General features: G+C 45.5%; 1 protein-coding gene across 2 annotated transcripts in view; it reads right to left on the bottom strand.

The window, feature by feature from the left end:
- MSRA (methionine sulfoxide reductase A) overlaps positions 1–17,975 on the bottom strand; it is a 226,277-nt gene that overhangs the window by 41,750 nt on the left and 166,552 nt on the right. The gene's annotated exons all lie outside the window — the stretch shown is intronic.

Here is a 17,975-nt window from a genome sequence, read left to right as displayed (position 1 = left end):
TTGAAACGACCACAGATGCTCAGAGAGGCGCGGGGGAAGGGCACAAGCTGGTCAGGAAATTAAGAACAGTAGTCAGAGCTCACAGGGGAAAAAAAAAAATTAAAGAGAAAAAAAAATGACAGTAATTAGCTGAAAGTTTTCTTCTCCCAATCAGCACTTTTTGGATGGGAGTTAGCAGAGATGAGAGCGAGCGTTGTCACAATTCACGCAAATACAGCGCTCCCTCACTGAGGGCTCCTTTCTTTAAAGCTCTGCACCACTCACATCCCACATGAGGGCGGTGGGTTATACAAGCCTTGCACAAAGCTGCTCTTGCCAGAGGGATGAATGTCATCCCTGCTGTCCAAGCTGGCCGGGTGCTTGTTCCTCAGTGCAGGCCTCTGGTGCTTCCATCTGGATGGACCAAGAATGAAGTTGGACTCGATGATCCTGGAGGTCTTTTCCAACCTTAATGATTGAACTGTATCATCACTGAATAGTCTGGGCTGGAAGGGACCTTAAAGCTCACCCAATTCCACCCCCTTCCATGGGCAAGGATACCTTCCTCTATCCCATCTTGTTCCAAGTCCCATCCAGCTTGGCCTTGGACTTCTTCCAGGGACCCAGGGTCAGCCACAACTTCTCTAGGCAACCTGTGCCAGAGCCTCCCCACCCTCCCAGGGAACAATACCTTCCTAATATCCAGTCTAAACCTACTTTCAGTTTAAAACCATTACCCCTTGTCCTGTCATGCCAGACCCTTGTAAATAAACTTGCTCCATCTTTCTTGTGGGCTCCATTCAGGTACAGAAAGGTCACCCCAAAGCTTTCTTTTCTCCAGGATCAACAATCCCAGTTCCCTCAGCCTTTCCTCACAGCAGAGCTGCTCCATCCCTCTGATCATCCTGGTGCCTGCTCAGGACTCTCTCCAGCATCTCCACATCTTTCCTGTGCTGGGCCCCCAGAGCTGGAGACAAGTCTGAGAGTGGGGTTTCACCTGAGTGGGGATGAGGGGCAGCACCCCCTCCCTAGGACTCCGTGATCTCTGCTGCCATTGCTTCCCACAGAGGGAGTCTGGCGTCCCCTCACCATCAGCACCTGCTCTGCCACGAGACGGGAAGGCTCTGCACCCGCTGCAGGTCTTTCCCAAATTGGTAACTAAGTGGGATGAGCCGCCCTTTGGAGAGCCCAGCTTTCTGCACTCCCGCAGCTCTGGGAGCTCCGAGGAGCCATCTCGCTTCGTGGTAGCTAAAAGTAGCTGAGCTGGATCCCGACGCAAAGGGTGGGAGCTCTAAACCAGAACTTCGCTCCAACTGCCGAGGGAAATTTTGCACCTCCACAGCTCAGCTGGCACGGGCTGGCCGTGCCCATGATCTTCTGTGATCCAGAACTGGGTAGCAGCATCCAAACTGCCTTTTGGGAATGGTCTCTGGCAGGTGCCAATTCCCAAAGAGTGCATGGGAAGGGTCTGGAAAGTTCACTAGGGTAAAAACTGTGCCAGGATCAGGCAGAAAAAACATCCCTGGAAGTGTTTAAGGCTGGGCTGGCCAGGGCTTGGAGCAGTCTGGGATAGTGGAAGGTGCCCCTGGACACAGCAGGGGGTGGAATGGGATAACCTTTAAGGTCCCTTCTAACCCAGACCATTCTATGATTCAACAATTAAGGTTGGAAAAGACCTCCAAGATGATTGAGTGATTCCACCACTGCCCTGGGCAGCCTGTTGCAGTGCCTGACCATGCTTTCAGTGAGGAAATTTTTCTTAATATCCAATTTAAACTTCCCACGATGCAACTGGAGGCTGTTTCATCCCATTTCTGCCCAGAGGGCAGAGAATCCAGCTGTAACACAGGCTGAAGAACAACTGCAGGATCAGCCTGCTGTCAACCTTTAGTCTTGACCTCACCTCAACCTTCCCACAACCCAGTAACACAAAGTGGTTTTGGACAGACTCCTCAACTCTTAACACCTTGCAGTAAAGAAGCAGCATTAGGGAAGAACAGCTCATTACAAGGGAGCACATTAATTAACTGATCACATGCTCCAAAGCTCTAGATCAATGTTCAAGCTTTCCTATGTGATCATTTCCAGCCTGGATGCTTCCTCCAGGTATTTTTGAACCATGCCCATGTTGCCTGCTGTGTATTGCTGGGTGCTAACGAGCTCTGAGTTGTGTTCAGTTAAAGAAATTCTGCTCTGAGCCAAGTGTATGAGGGGCTTTTTTTTTGCAATCAAGCAATCAACAAAATCAGAAAATGCCACCTGCACACTTCCCCCTGGCCCTCAGACAGCATACATGGTTCTTTTCTCCTTGGAAAGGGCTTGGAGCAACCTGATCTAGTGGAAGGGAACTGGAACTTGATGGTCTTTAAAGCCCCTTTCAACCCAAACCATTCTGGAATTCTACAGTCTTGCCCAGATTTGTTCTGATCCAACTGCCCTGAAATAAACAAAGTTATTTGTAGGAGGAATGTTTGTTTTTTTAAGTTGATTCTGCTCTTTTCTACTGTCTATAATTTCATGGACCTCCCTCCAGTGCTGGTGTGTTTATAAGGGTAGGCAGCATTCCTTCATGGATGCTTATTCAGTTCAACATCACTTTAATCAGCTTTAAATGATCTTTCCTCCCTCTAAAGCATGGATTTCAATATTTCAGCAAGCAGCAATTGTGCAACACAAAGCTCTACAACCCCTTTCTGCCAACAATTCATGGAAATTAAGCAGTTAAGCACAAAAGCAATATACCTGTGAACACACACAAATTGCAGACTGGCAGATGAGGTAATTAGATACAGAGTTAATTTATATGAAAAAACTCAGCAGAGCTGGATATTTCCTCAGCTGTATGTTGGTATTCTACAACATTCACATGTAGAAGATTATATAGGAGTCCTGCATTACTTCGCTCATATCATGCTGGATTTTTTTTTTTAATTGTAGAAAATGTGTGTAGAGAGCACTGGATTATTTGAAAATCTTTCTGCAATCAAGAAATTAAAGATCCCTGTAAACCAAAAGCATGCAGGAGAATCATAAGGCTGCCTGGGAAACAGGAGCCTGAAATAACTCCTGAATGTTGAGAGGTTGATGCAAGTTCTTGACGTTATTTATTGAGGGAGTTTCATAGGGGCTTGGCACCCCAAATTAAAGAGCCAGAAGAAGGGAAGATCACTGTATAAATGCTGGGAGAAGGAATAATTAACAGGGCCCAGGTTCAGGCAGGAGAGAATGCTGACATCCTTCACCAGGCTGCAGAGAGAGGAGGCAATTCCAGGTGTCCCAGTCCCAGATCTACTCTTTCCACTGATCCCAGTAGGAACAGGGACAGCCCAGCTGGCTGAGCTACCTGCCCGTGTTTGCCTCATTTCTACCCTTTTCTTAAAGGGATTTATTGGATGACATTGACCAGTAATAAATATCACAAGCATCACTACTCCCCATTCATCTGCACCACTGAGAACCTGAGAATTTTTCCTACACACACCCCCTGCTTCCCACTGGCTATAAAATAAACTACTCCAGCCATTTCCCAAGTGTTGCATTACCTTTTAAAGGCCTTGTCTTAGGTCTAACCATATTAAATTTTCTTTATGGGAGCTGGAAATAAACACAAAACCATTGCTGATAACATTTGTGAATGACACAAAGTTTGACATCATAATAAGTAGTAAGGAGCGTGAGGTGGCCATAAAATCAGCTCAGATTCCTTAGTACATTAGGCTCAATCAGTAAACCCGTATTTTAATATATGAGTGTGTGTTCAGCTAGGACAGCAGGAAAGCAGGAATGGAGAGAACAAAGGATTACATAATGGAAAATAGCATCTGAAAGTAATTTAGGGGTCACAGTAGCCAAAAAGCTTAGCACTAGGATCCATTAGGATGCTGTGATGAAAAGCACTAATGCAATTCACGGACATGTGCACAGCAGAGGAGGAGTGGGAGGAAAGAGTGACTTGATTTTCATTTACGGCAGCATTGAGACTAATGCTGGAGTATTAAATCCACTCCTGCCAACCATGTTTTTAAAGGATCTTGAAAAACTGGGGATGCTATGAGAAAGGCCTACAGTAGGAATGGCAGGACTGGAGAGCCTGTCCTTGGCTCTCAGGTGACTTCAAATTCTGCATGTCCAGGAAACACAAATTATTATCAAATCACAGAATGGTTTAGATTGGAGGAGACCCCTCTCTGCCATGGGCAGGGACACTTTCCACTATCCCAGGTCACTCCAAGCCCCATCTAGCCTGGTCTTGGACACTTCAGCTGTGATAAATTTTCCTCTGGCAAAAGGAAAAGTGACTGAACTGTGCACACAGGGGAATTGATGAACATTTCTAAGATGAAAGAATCCCAGACACTGTTCAATTTGGTGAATGATCAGCCCCAGAGCTTGGTACTTCATCAATATTTGACCATCAAAATTTGAGAGCAGCAGTTAATGAGGCAAATGAAAAACTTAATGTTACTTGTACAAAGATGATTAGCATCCAATTGCGGCCATCAAAAGAAACTGCCTTGGAAATGAATTCCTTAAATGTCCCGAGGAAACCAGGGAATGCTGCCATCCACTACACTGACATATGCTTGGGACTCATGGGCTGAATCCCCTGATGCCCTTGAATGACAGATCACAGAATAGATTCCTAAATCACTTGAGTGACACCCAGGATCAGGTTCAGACCCCTGAGCTCAGGTACCCACACGGTCTGGGATAAGTTACCACGCATCCAGTGTCAGCCAGATGCCATCCAGAGGGACCTGGAGCAGTGGGAATCTCATGGATTTAATGAGACCAAGTGCTGCTGCTGCTGCACCTGAGTCAGGGCAACCCCCAGGGTCAATCCAGGCTGGGCATGAGCAGATGGAGCAGGACTTGGGGATGCTGGTGGGTGAGAGCTGGGCATGACCCAGCCCAGAAACCCCCAGGGCAGCAGGGGAAGGGGGGATTCTGGATAGCTTCCCACTGCCAGAGGGCAGGGTTAGATGGGGTATTGGGAAGGAATTCTTCCCTGTGATCAGGGTGGGGAGGCCCTGGCAGAGGTTGCCCAGAGAAGCTGTGGCAGCCCTACCCCTGAAAGTGAACTTGCAAAATATATTTTATAGTAAGTGTGTTTTTAATTAGCCCATTGCTACAGCAATTCATAAAAAACTCAGAAATGTGGGGAGCCTGGATGTTATGCTAAGAAAACACTGGGGTTTGTCATGAACATCTGCCTATTGTGGGTTGCATTAGGTGAGAAAGAAAATGGTTTCCAAGAAAAAGAGCATTTGCTTATCTTTCTGGGACCTGCACAAATCATTTGTCAGAAATCAGGTTCCCCCTTTTCATGCTGTCACCTTTAGCATAGAAAACACATCCATTAGGTTCCCTTCTTACTTTTTTTTAAGATGTTTGCATTCAAAAGTGAACAGAAGAAAACACAGAGGATTGGATTTCCCCCACCCAATTATGTGAACCAACAAAGCACAGCCTTTGAAGAGTGCAGCTACAATGACAGGATGACACCCTGTGACATTGGGAGCTGTTTCCCAAGGGGCAAAGAAGGGAGGGAGAGGATGAAAAAATAAGGTTGGAGTGGGACTTACCTAAACAGGATTAAGAGAACATTTTTTTTACTGGGAACAGAATAATAGAATTCCATAATGGTCTGAGTTGGAAGGGACCTTAAAGCTCATCCCCCATGGGCAGGGACACCTTCCACTATCCCAGGTTGCTCCAAATCCAGTGAATTTTCTGGTGGGAGAGGATGAACACCTTGTTTTCCTATAACATTTCTATTTCCTATTGCTTTGAAATAGACACAAAAGAAAGGGCTGATCATCACCAAAATCTCATTATTTCTGTTGTCATTACTCAGGGTTCAGGGGTCTGTCCAGCTTCACTTCTATTTTAGGAGCAAGCTAAGAGGATTCACTCCTATTTTATTGCAATCAGCCTCTGCCTTCAACACCTTCCCCTAAAAAATATCTCCTTTTGCACTGACATCTAAACCAGCACTAAGGGACGTAAAAAGAAGTTGCCCTTGAGAAGGTTTTCAGAAGATAAAAGGATTTTTCTCCTGAGTCAAGGACAACACAAAGCTTTCCCTTGGAGAGACCAGCACAACTCCCTGTGTGCCCACAGTCCCCTGCGAGTGCCCAAAATGCAAAGTTCCCTCTGCTGCAGCCCCCAGTGAAGGCTCAAACCACACTGGTGCCACAGGTGAGAACTGGTTCGGTACCACATGGGCAAGTGACACAGAAGTGATGTCCCCAGGACATGGGGCTGAGCTTCAATTTCAATTTCCAGACTCCCTGCAAACCCCAGGGAATGGATAAATTGCCTCTCCTGCTGCTACCCATGCCATGCACTTGCAAGAGATTTTTTTTCCTTGATTTAGTCTATTAGAGATATACAGAGTTGAAAAGTCCAGAGTCAGCACCTGGCTCTTGCAATTGGGCATTTATAACACACAGGCAATGGCCAGAAGCTACGAATTACTGATAAAAGTAGAGCTGGTTAAAAAATTCTTTCCGTTCTCCTGAAGAACTCAAATAAAATAAAATAGAAAAATCACATTTTACTCTATTCTTAGCCCACTGATTTTTCTAACTGTCATGAAAAAAACAAAAATTCATATAATGGCTGTTTATGCAGCACATACACACACCCATATGTCAACATACATATACACAATCAACAGTCTAAAATGGAATTTTGAGAGGCTTCAGTATCCAAAGATTTAAAAAATCATCCTAATGAGACAATTTCCCTTAGTTAAAAACCCACATTTTTGGTCAAAAAAATATTTCTGTGCAAAATTTTCAGGGAAGTCTAATTTAGGGCTCTAATTTGCTGATGGTTGGTTGAAATCATTTCTAGTCTCTTTTTTTTCCCCTTGAAAGCCAAGCTTCAGATGTAAAACGGATAATAAAGCTTTTCTTTTAAGGAATATGCCTGGAGCTGGGGGTTTTAAATTTAAATCTCAGGAGCTGTAACACTGCTCCATCCAAGAGGGGCTCGTGGGGAATGTAGCAGCACCCACCTGGTGTTTATCTGAGTAGGATTGAGGCCAGACACCAACCCAGGATTTCTGCTGTCCCAGAGGTAGGGAAAGAAGGAGATGCAGATTCAAGCATGAATCCACCCCAGCACTCTCTCACTGAGAGGAAGGGAGAAGAGAAGGATCCAGGGAGAGCTCAGAGCCCCTTCCAGAGCCTAAAGGGGCTCCAGGAGAGCTGGAGAGGGAATTTGGGACAAAGGATGGAGGGACAGGACACAGGGAATGGTTTCCCACTGCCAGAGGGCAGGGATGGATGGGAATTTGGGAAGGAATTCCTGGCTATGAGGGTGGGGAGGCCCTGGCAGAGATTTCTCAGAGAAGCTGTGGCTGCCCCTGGATCCCTGGAAGTGCCCAAGGTCAGGCTGGACAGGGCTTGGAGCAATCTGGGATAGTGGAAACTGTCCCTGCCCATGGCAGGGGTGAAACGGGATGATTTTAAGGTCCCTTCCCACCCAAACCATTCCACGATTCTCTGATTGTGCCACATGATCCCAACAAAATAAAACAGCTGCAAAGAGCTGCCCAGATGTGAAGCCAACTCCTCCAAGAGCTGTGGGGCACCAGCCTGGCTGCAGCATAAATGGAAAGGAATCTCTCACTGTTCTAGAAAATACCTGAATTATGCTTGCATAAAACTCTGACAAACAGAATTAATATACAAAAGGTGAATGAAGTCACAAGTCTGCCACTGAGTTGCAAAAGCAATCTGTTAAGAACACAAAAGGAGCGGTTTGGTTTTTGGGGGGTTTTTGTGGGTTTTTTTTTCCATTTGCAGCTTTTATTTTTAACCCTAGGAATGAAAACAGTTTACATCTACTCATGTAAGGACTGCCCAGGACAGGAGTACTCACTCCTTCTCTGACAAGTACTCAGCCTGCATTCTTTTTGTTCTTTGTCTGTAGAAACTTCTAGGTTATTGATAATGTGAGAACAGTGTAGGCAAATAAAAGATATTAATGCATCTCTTTGTATCTGGAAAGACATAAAGCCAACCATGTTCCCTCTCTCCACAAAGAGCCCCCATGGAAAGTTCTGGGTTTTTATATTTCTATGTATATACTCTTGAGAAATGAAGTAGACACAAATGCATTTTCAGAGACTTTTGGACTCAGTGTCACGAAATCAAAGTGAAAATTATTTCAATAACATCACCCAAAGCCTTCTCATTGTGGTGGCAGGGAAGCATCCCTTGTTAAAGGACTTACAGGGAGCTGAGCACTTATTTAGACACCATTGTAAATGAAGACAATGCATTTATTTCATTGCTATGGTTACTGAGTCAAGTCTGAAGTATAGAAATATGGTGCACAAGGAAAAAAGGGAGATGAAGGAAAAGAAATGATACACTGCTTTAGAAATGCAGAGGGAAGATCAAACAAACAGGCTGCACAGTTTAAGAAACAATTAATTATTAGAACTTTCACAACACATTTGATATGATCTCATTGTAAGCTGATTGCAGCCATTCTTAGCCCAGTGTTATCTCATCTCCTCACTTGTGCCCATCTCATCTTTTGTCCTGCTGCTGGTGTGGGAAAAGCTGCTGGTTTTATCTGTGAGATGGAGAAAATGAGGAATCACTGCAAACCTAAAGTTCCGTGGGGAGGTTTCTCCTGAGATGGGCTGGGACAGAGCAGCTCCTCCTCTCTGGAGCTCCAGGGGACTTGTTTGGCACAAATGTGCTCCTGGTGGGGCTGAAGGGCAGCACAGGTTCCTCTCAAATGTCTGGGCATAGCTCAAAGTGTTTCCTGGGGGATTGCTCAAATCAGAATCATGGAATGGTTTGGGTGGGAAGGGACATGAAAGATCCTCCAGTTCCAACCCCTGCCATGGGCAGGGACATCTTCCACTATCCCAGGTTGCTCCAAGCCCTGTCCAGCCTGGCCTTTTCCACGAAATGGAAAATAACTGCCTGGTGAGTCGCAGTGAGGAAAAGTGTGGAGAGCAAATTGCAGCAACCAGAAGTCCTGGTGGATGAGGCACAATGTGCTCAGGAGCTGGGAGTTCTGCTGGGCCAGATTTTGGTGGCTTGGGAAGCTTTTTATGTCTTTGTGACACTTGGGGACATGCTTTAGTGGTGAACACAGTGGTGCTGGGTTGATGCTTGGACTTGGTCATCTTGGAGGTCTTTTTCAGCTTTACTTCAAGGGACCCAGAGGCATCCACAGCTTCTCTGGGCACCTTGTGCCAGGGCCTCACCATCCTCACAGGGAACAATTCCTTCCCAATATCCCATCTCTCCCTGCCATTCCCTGTGTCCTGTCCCTCCATCCCTTGTCCCAAGTCCCTCTCCAGCTCTCCTGGAGGCCCTGTGGGCACTAAAAATGCAGAAGCTCTGAGGGCCAGCGTGTCAGAGTTTTCTCTCAGTTGTCCATCCAGCCTGGACACAGCTGACAAGGGATTCCTGCCCAACAGGTCTGGTTTGGACATTTCCCCACCAAGGGAGCAGATCTAGGCCAGAGAGGTGATCCAAAATTACCAAGATCAGACGAGTAACCAACCGAAATGGTCAACATCACATTTTTAATGCTTGGAAATGCTCCAAAGATGCACTTTTTGTATTGGCCAATCAAGGTGTTTAAAAGGTCTTCTGAACAAAAATTTTAAAAATTACTGGCCAAGACTATAAATCCCTAAATCCCTCTTTCCTTTCTTTAACAGCACACAGTCAACAATTTAATTCCCCTCACTCACCCACTGGAACATCGCTGGCTCTAGAGCTGCCAGTCCAATTCTATTTATTTCACAGGACCCCCATCAGAACAATTCCAAATTCGAGGCTAAAAAGGCTGCAGCTGTACTCCTGGGCAAAGCAGGTGGGAGGCACAGGGATGACACTCGGAGACAGGATGTACAGAGCCAGGATTAATCCACCTGACACTCTGCTGCTGACTCCCCAAAGCAAATCCAAACAAATCAGGACAGCAGTTGCAGGAACAGCCTCTCTCTTATTTAAGCAAAGCCAACCACTCAAGCCACTGTGTGCACTTGGCACGCTCAAAAATCTCTTTGCCACAGCCAATTAGGAAGAGATCTGATTAATTAAGACTTCTTCATCCTTCTTTTCTGACCAACACATAGCAATGGATTATTTAGTGCATTAAATGGGGTTGTTCAGCTACGCTGCCTCAAACAAGAGCTCTTGTGGGGCCACTGAATAGAGCCAAGAAGATCCAGATGGAATTAAAGCATTCAAATGAATGCTGTTCCCACATAGCCCCGTGCAGGAGCACAGCTGTACCCCAGCCATGGCTATAAAGGAGGACAGGCTGGCTCTACCCCATCACTTAATATCGTGCCACAGCTCCATGACATGGCACTGGCATCACTCCATGGTGCTGGCACAGCGTGTGACAGTCATTGTCCCCATTAGATTCCAGAGGAACTTGTCTGAAATTCCTCCAAGTGACTGAGGAGCCTGAACTTTGCTGGGTTTATTTGGGCTGGGCCTATTCAGTCTCTGAGGGTCTGTAGGAAAGGCCACTTCCTACTCCAAAAGATGAGAAAAGAGGAAAGGATGGAATCAGACTAATCACAAGAACAAGAAACTGAATAAAATTCTTTCTTTTTAATCTCTGACACAAGATGCAGTTACGAAAAACAGACCAGAAACAAGGCAAGTGCAGATCTATGAAAATAACTTTGTTGTATCCCTTACAGCCCCTGAGATCTCTGCTCCCAGCGATCAGCAGTTCCAAAGTCTCCCTAGAAAAGCACAAGTGAGCATCTCAGTGAAAAACAAATTGAAAATCACTTTGCTGAGGTATTTCTGTCTGATTGAGCGTTGCATCAAACCATGTAATTTCCATGAAATGGAAAATAACTGCCTGGTGAGTCGCAGTGAGGAAAAGTGTGGAGAGCAAATTGCAGCAACCAGCAGTCCTAGTGGATGAGGCACAATGTGCTCAGGAGCTGGGAGTTCTGCTGGGCCAGATTTTGGTGGCTTGGGAAGTTTTATATGTGTTTGTGACACTTGGGGACATGCTTTAGTGGTGAACACAGTGGTGATGGGTTAATGCTTGGACTTGGTCATCTTTTCCAGCTTTAAAGATTCTGATTATATCTGCCCAAGGAAAGGCAAGGTCAAGAGCTGTGATAAACACTCAATTCTCTTTTGATAAAATCTGTGACTCTCATCTTCATCTTTGCTAAGCCTTGTTGTGAACTTGCTGCAGTTGCTCTGAAAAGAAGCCATGAAGTGAGGAATCACAGAATAGCCTGAAGGGACTCACCAGGATCATCCAGTCCAACTCCTGGCCCTGCACAGACACCCCAACAATCCCAAACTGTCCCTGAGAGCTCTGTCCAAGTGATCCTGGAGCTCCGGCAGCCCTGGGGCTGTGCCCATTCCCAGGGGAGCCTCTTCAGTGCCCCAGCATCCTCTGGGGAAAGAAACTCTACCTAAAATCCAGCCTAACTCTTCCCTGACTCACTTCATGCCATTCCCTCGGTCCCAAAGAGCTTAGGTAAAGGCAGGCAATGTGAAAATAATCAGAACCCAGAATTTTATTAGCATCCAAAATCCAAAGACTTGAACTGAAACATCACAAGACTGAAGGGGGAGAAGCAACCCTACAGATAAAGAAATTGGTGCAACTTTGAAACAACTTTCAGTAGAAGCTGAGAGAGAATCACCTTGTCCTGTGGAAAAAGCTGCACTGAGCCATTAGAGCCTGAAAGTCACCCATTATTTTGCTTAAATGAGCATGAACGTGTGTTTCTCTTCCTGCAGGTGGCCCAAAGGAGCAGCCAACAAGTGCATGGAGAAAATTCCAAAGACTCTGGCACAAAGTACTGAAAAAAGAGGTTTCTTTGGAAGGTAAACTCGCTCTCCCAGAGGGGATGAGTAAGCAGCCATTGCCCTTGCAGGCAAATGAAAGCTTTCAAAGGTGTCATTCACAAAACTGCCCTTAGTGGGAGAGCAGAGTGACTGAATCCAGGCAGGAAATTAAGAAACGGAGCAGGGACGGTCATTTTGATGAGGAGACTCAAAGAGAACAGAAAAACTAAACAAGGGGCTGTGCAGTGCTGTTATCTCCTTTGACTGGGTCCCATTAATATGAGCCATCTAAGAGAGTGATGAAAAGAATGGGAATCTTTAAATAAAACACAACTCTTTCAAAGGCATAACTCTGAGTTTCCGAATTTCTCTTTCCAAATACACCCAAATACATCCCAGCAGGACAGACAAGCTTATGCTGTATGGATTATCCAGTGACAGGGGTATTGTCATGGAAACATGAGCTTCGTTCAGAAGTGATCACTAACTCCTGCTTGCCCTTCATATCTTAATAATAGATTTTTTTAAAAAAACTTTTTTTTATTAAATCAGTGACAGACTACGGGCTGAAATCTTCTCCTATCTCCTGTATGGATTTCATCCTGGATTTCAGCTGGTTTGTTTCTCATTTACAGCCTGACTGCAGCAGTGGGCCATGGGCACAGCCACAACCCACAGGAAAAACTGATCTGGTTCAGGAAGGAAACACAGCATCCCATCCTTTTCATGGAGGGACACAACTTTTTTAGTCTAAGAGTCAGTGAACAATGACAGATGTGAACAATACAACTGTCACCTCAGGACATCTAATAAAATAAATTACATGGGATTCTCCTCCACATACTTTGCACTTGGGCATTTACAGGAAGACATGCAGATGTGGCCCTTGGGGACATGGCTCAGTGGTGGCCTTGGAGGTGCTTGGAGAATGATTGGTCTTGATGATCTTGGAGGGTTTTTCCAACCTGTGTTATTCTGTGGTGAACTCACAAAATTATACAGGATCCTCCCTACATCTTGGGCCCAACCAGCTATTGCTGCAACCCTGGACAGGCATGAGATTGGGAGAGATGAAGGCAGAGCCCAAAAAAACCCAAAAAACACCAAACAAACAAACAAAAAAAAGACAACAACAACAACAAAAAAACTAATCAAACAAAACCACAAATGAACAAAAACCAACCAATCAGACAAACAAAAAAAATACACACACAAAAAAAAAAAAAAAAAAAAAAAAGCAGGAAGAACAAAGTCTGGAGACATTTGGGTGGGAGATGTATAATGTCTGCCAGGTTGGTAATTGAAGCAAATTTCATAGAATCATGGAATGGTTTGGGTGGGAAAGGATCTTGAAGACCATCTCATTCCACCCCCCTACCCCCTTCCCTCAACTATCCCAGGTTGCTCCAAACCCCATCCAGCCTGGCCTTGGACACTTCCAGGGATCCAGGGGCAGCCACAGCTTCTCTGGGAATCTGTGCCAGGGCCTCACCACCCTCACAGGGAAGAAGAAGAAGAATCATTCAGTCTGGAAAACATCTTTAAGATGGAATCAGAGCTTTTAACTATAATTTACTTTTCCAAAGTTTTCTGTGAAACTCTTAAAAATCTGATCCTGAGTGGAAACATCACTGACTTCCACCATCACTGCAAGGCCCAGAAAAACTGAGCTCAGATTTATTTCTCAGTTGCATCTGTGTAGCTGCACCCTCCAGATGCATTATTTAAAAATGCAGGGAAAGGGTTCTGTTCAATTATTTTGCACACAAAATAGTTGGGATGATGGGTATTGTTACTTTAATGACACAGGAGCACCCTGAAGGCTGCTGGAATGGTCACTGATGAGCTTGGAACAGAGTTTTACAACAGTACAACATTAAGAGCAGAGTTAATTCTTAAAAAGAGTGAAATCTATGTCCACCACCCTCTTCCTCCTCCCTCCACCCCAAGCCCCCCAAGCCCCAGGTCTGGCGGTTGTTCTGATCCCTGGAGTTTGATGCGTGTTTGATTCACAGACTGCAGCATGTCTGCACCAGATGGCCCCGAGTTAATGAACACAAACTCATCACTTTTACTCACGAGGGAAATGTGCAGCTCAATCTGACTTGTACTCGACAACTAAAAATATTTGAGTATTTTTAGTGAGCATTTTACTGTTACAAAATGGCATTTGAGGAAAGCAGTAAAAGAACACAGCCTACCCAGCAAATGGACTTGCACAGATGAAGAGCAGCACTGCTGCCTTTCGCCCTTCTCATCCCAGCTAACATATTCCCAAACCTTCAAACTGGGAGCAGCACAGAAGGAAAGCTGTAAAACCTGGGCCTCCTTCAGGCACCATTTGCTGAATGTCTCCTAGGTTTGCTGAAAGCAGGATTGGGATCTGAATTTGTTACCACAGCAGGTTGGAAAGGATATTGGTCACAATCTCAGCATAAAAGGAATGCCTGGAAAATCCCAGAACTGTGATTTTTTTATGCTGGTTAATGAACTGTCTCCTCAAGGTCAGTGTGATCATGAAATCCTGGAATGGTGTGGGTTGGAAAGGACCTTAAAGCTCATCCCATTCCATCTCCCTGCCATGGGCAGGGCACCTCCCACTATCCCAGATTTCCACGGTAGTGCACAAGACACAACCCCACGAGAAAATAAAACACATGCAAACCCCAGCATTACCCTGCCATGATATCCAAAAGATTTTTCTCCAAGGAACCAAGAGATGTTTGTTAAAGGACAGAACCCAGATTCCTCAGTCTACAGTCCAAAAATTGATCAAATGTTCCCTTGGACTCGGTGGGCACAAATCAGGATGGCAAACATGTGAGTGACATTCCCAGAATTTAAAGGAATATTGGTTTCACTTTTACTCAAAAAGCTGCTTTGTATGCCAACAGTTTAATGGAATTGTAGCTGGAGTGTGACTTCCTGACTACTCTCAAGCATTTGATTTTAAATAGAATTGTTTGCTTTAGAAAAGCCCTCAGAGATGACTGAGTCCAACCATTCCCCAGCACTGCCAAGGCCACCACTGACCCTGTGGCAGCCGGAACCCCCTCCCACGGACCCATGCCCCCAAGTGCCACATCCACATGGCTTTTAAATCCCCCCAGGGACTGGGACTCCAACACTGCCCTGGGCAGCTGTGTCAGGGCTGGACAACTTTTGGTGAATAAATTATTCCCAATATCCAACCTAAACCTCCCCCAGCACAACCTGAGGCCATTTCCTCTTGTCCTGTCTCTTGCTCCCTGGGAGAAGAAAGTGAGGAAAGTGAGGAAATCCCACTGAGCCTCCTTTTCTCCAGGCTGAGCCCCCGCCAGCTCCATCAGCTGCTCCTCACCAGACTTGTGTTCCCATATCATCATAAGATGCAATTCCTAAAAAAAAACATCTGGAAAACTCTGGAAATTTGTCAGAGGCACTGCATGTTGATGTAAATATTTCAGAAGCAGTACACAAACCCTTCAGGTGTGCTCCACAGCAGTATTCCCACAGAGCATGTGGATTGTCTCAACAGTATTTTACCTCTCTAAGTACAAATTTTCCCAACTAATCCATCTCCATTGCACACTGGAGATAAATTATGAGTTATTACAGAGCAAAGTACCAATCTAACACCAGTGTCAAGCAGGATATTCCCAATAGTTGAGCTGATATAAACGAGAAAGGAAAACCAAAGGATGCCGAGAAGCCATTGTTGTCTCCTAAGGCATGGAAGAACCATCCAAGGGAAACACCAAGGTCCCATTCATCACTAGGTGCTGGTGGAAATTCCAAACCAAGCTTTGCTTCCTGCTCTTTGGTGATGCCTTGGTCAGCCTTCTTCTCTTCTACAGCTCTCCACTAAAATCCAAGGAATATTTGCTGCTTGCCATGAAGGGATCAGCTCCCACCAGGGGATTGCACCATGCCAGGGCAGGAGATCCCATCTCACCAGGATCATCCAGGAATCAGTGCTGGGGTGCAACCTCACAGCCATCACAAACTGGGCAGGATGCACAAACCCTGCTTCTCTCGGGATCTCTGCTCTCTCTCTCTCACACACACACAAATCAAATAAGTCTAAAACTTGTTTTAATGTGAAGCAACAGCAAGCATGGAAACCTCGCTCGATAACCTTGATATTTTCTAAGAAACAGAATTTGTTTTCTGACTTGTCCCACACAAAGTCTACAAAGTATAACAGAATTATTGGAAATAAATCTGCTTTAATCAAACAAGGGAGTCAAAATTCAATTTAGAATGGAATATTGTGACTTCACCACTCCAATAATTCCTGTTGATACACACTGTGATGCATGAAGCTACAACCTGGACAGGTTCTCTGGAATTCTTTCATTCAGACTCCTCTAAAGACTCAAATGGCTCTAGGAAGTACTTCTTTATCTCATTTATCTCATTTATCTCTCCTCCAATGCAAACTTTCTGATGTACAAGTTATTCACTCTCCCCATCCTGTACAGCTGGGTGGAATGGAATGGATATGGAACCTGAGAGGTCTTTAAGGAAGCAGGGACCATCTCTCACCTGCTACAGGACACAGTAATAGGACAAGGGGGAATGGCTTCAAACTAAAAGAGGAGAGATTTAGATGGGATACTAGGAAGGAATCCTTCCCTGTGAGGGTGGGGAGGACCTGGCACAGGGTGCCCAGAGAAGCTGTGGCTGCCCCTGGATCCCTGGAAGTGTCCAAAGCCAGGCTGGACAGCCCTTGGAGCAACCTGGGATAGTAGGTGTTCCTGCCCATGGCAGGGGGTGGAATAAGATGATCTTTAAGGTCCTTTTCAACCCAAATAATTCCATGGTTGTATAAAGTTACCAACATTTCCTACACACTGATTTCAGCTCCTTGCAGAGCAGGATTGCTCTGCAGTGCTGGGCTGGGGTCTCTGCCATTAGGAAAACTAAGCACATGTTTCTAAGGCACATTTCCCGCTTCACCTTCTCATTCTTTCCTTCCTCACCCCACTTTTAAATACAAGCTGAGGCAAAAAATGATATTTTAGCCTATGCCCATGCACCATTAAAAATAGGCATGCAGCACTTTCCATGCATAATTCATTCTTCCTGTATTTCCAGTCAAGACGTCTTCACTTTGCAAGTGCAAAGTGACAATTCTTGCAGATTTGGGAAATAATCCTTTACATCTGTTACAAGCTAGCAGACACCATTTGGCAAGTGTTAAAAAATACCATATAGGACCAGGGCTGCGGTGTCTGTTTGGTTATGAGCACTCATGGTCTAAAGTCTGTAGAGGGAAAAAAAAAAAGAGATGGTTTGAATATTCTTTCCTTTTAGCAGATAAATTCCAGTTTTCCAGACATTTATCTCTCTTTGTGTGTTATATCCTCCTTATTCCTCACTCTCTTTCTTATGTGTCAGAGAATCTCCTGAGTTGGAAGGGGGTGATCCACAAGGATCATCGAGTCCAAACCCTGGCTCTGCATAGAACACCCCCAAGGATCCCACCACGTGCCCGACAGCATCATTGCACTGTGTTTCCTTGTTGTGCAAATTTTGGGCTGGATTTTAGTTAGTTTTTCAGTCTTTAATGCTGACCCTTCAGCCACCTTTATTATGCCAGACCCAGAATAAGCTTCAACTCCTGCTTGGGCTCTCGTGCTCTGCTCACCCAGCCCAACTCCCACGGGCCTCTCCCTGTCTCCATTCCCTCTCTCTGCCTTTCCCACCAGCCCACGCTTTTCCATCAGTCTCTACCCCTGCCTTCACTTCCCCATCTCCCTAATTTAGCTGTGCTTTTAAGTCTCATTAGCCCTGCCTCAAAGCGTGAGGAGCAGCGCTGTCATAACAAAAGGAGGGAGCGCTCGCAGCATCTCCCTGCACACTAATGCTGCTTTAATAACGCTGCCCGAACACCCCGAGCCTGTGCTCGCAGGCTGCAGCCTGGGGAGGAGCTGGCAATGCGATCTCCATGCTCAGGGGGAGTTGAGATGATGGGTGAAGGCACATTTCAGCCAAGTTTGCCATCACGCTAACATCCCCCATCCTCCACTCTTCTCCCCGCGTCTCATTTGGATGTTTTCTCCTACTGTAACATCACCCTTTTCTCCCCGCGCTTAAATTATCTCCATTTGCATTCCAGACCTCTGTTGGAAGCAGTAATAGGAGCGGTGCCATCCGCGCAGCTAAGTAAAGCAATATATATTTAATTAA

Source organism: Lonchura striata, chromosome 3, assembly GCF_050655825.1.
Source record: "Lonchura striata isolate lonStrDom1 chromosome 3, ASM5065582v1, whole genome shotgun sequence".
In the NCBI taxonomy this organism is placed as follows: domain Eukaryota; kingdom Metazoa; phylum Chordata; class Aves; order Passeriformes; family Estrildidae; genus Lonchura; species Lonchura striata.
This window is presented reverse-complemented; position numbering and strand designations above follow the sequence as displayed.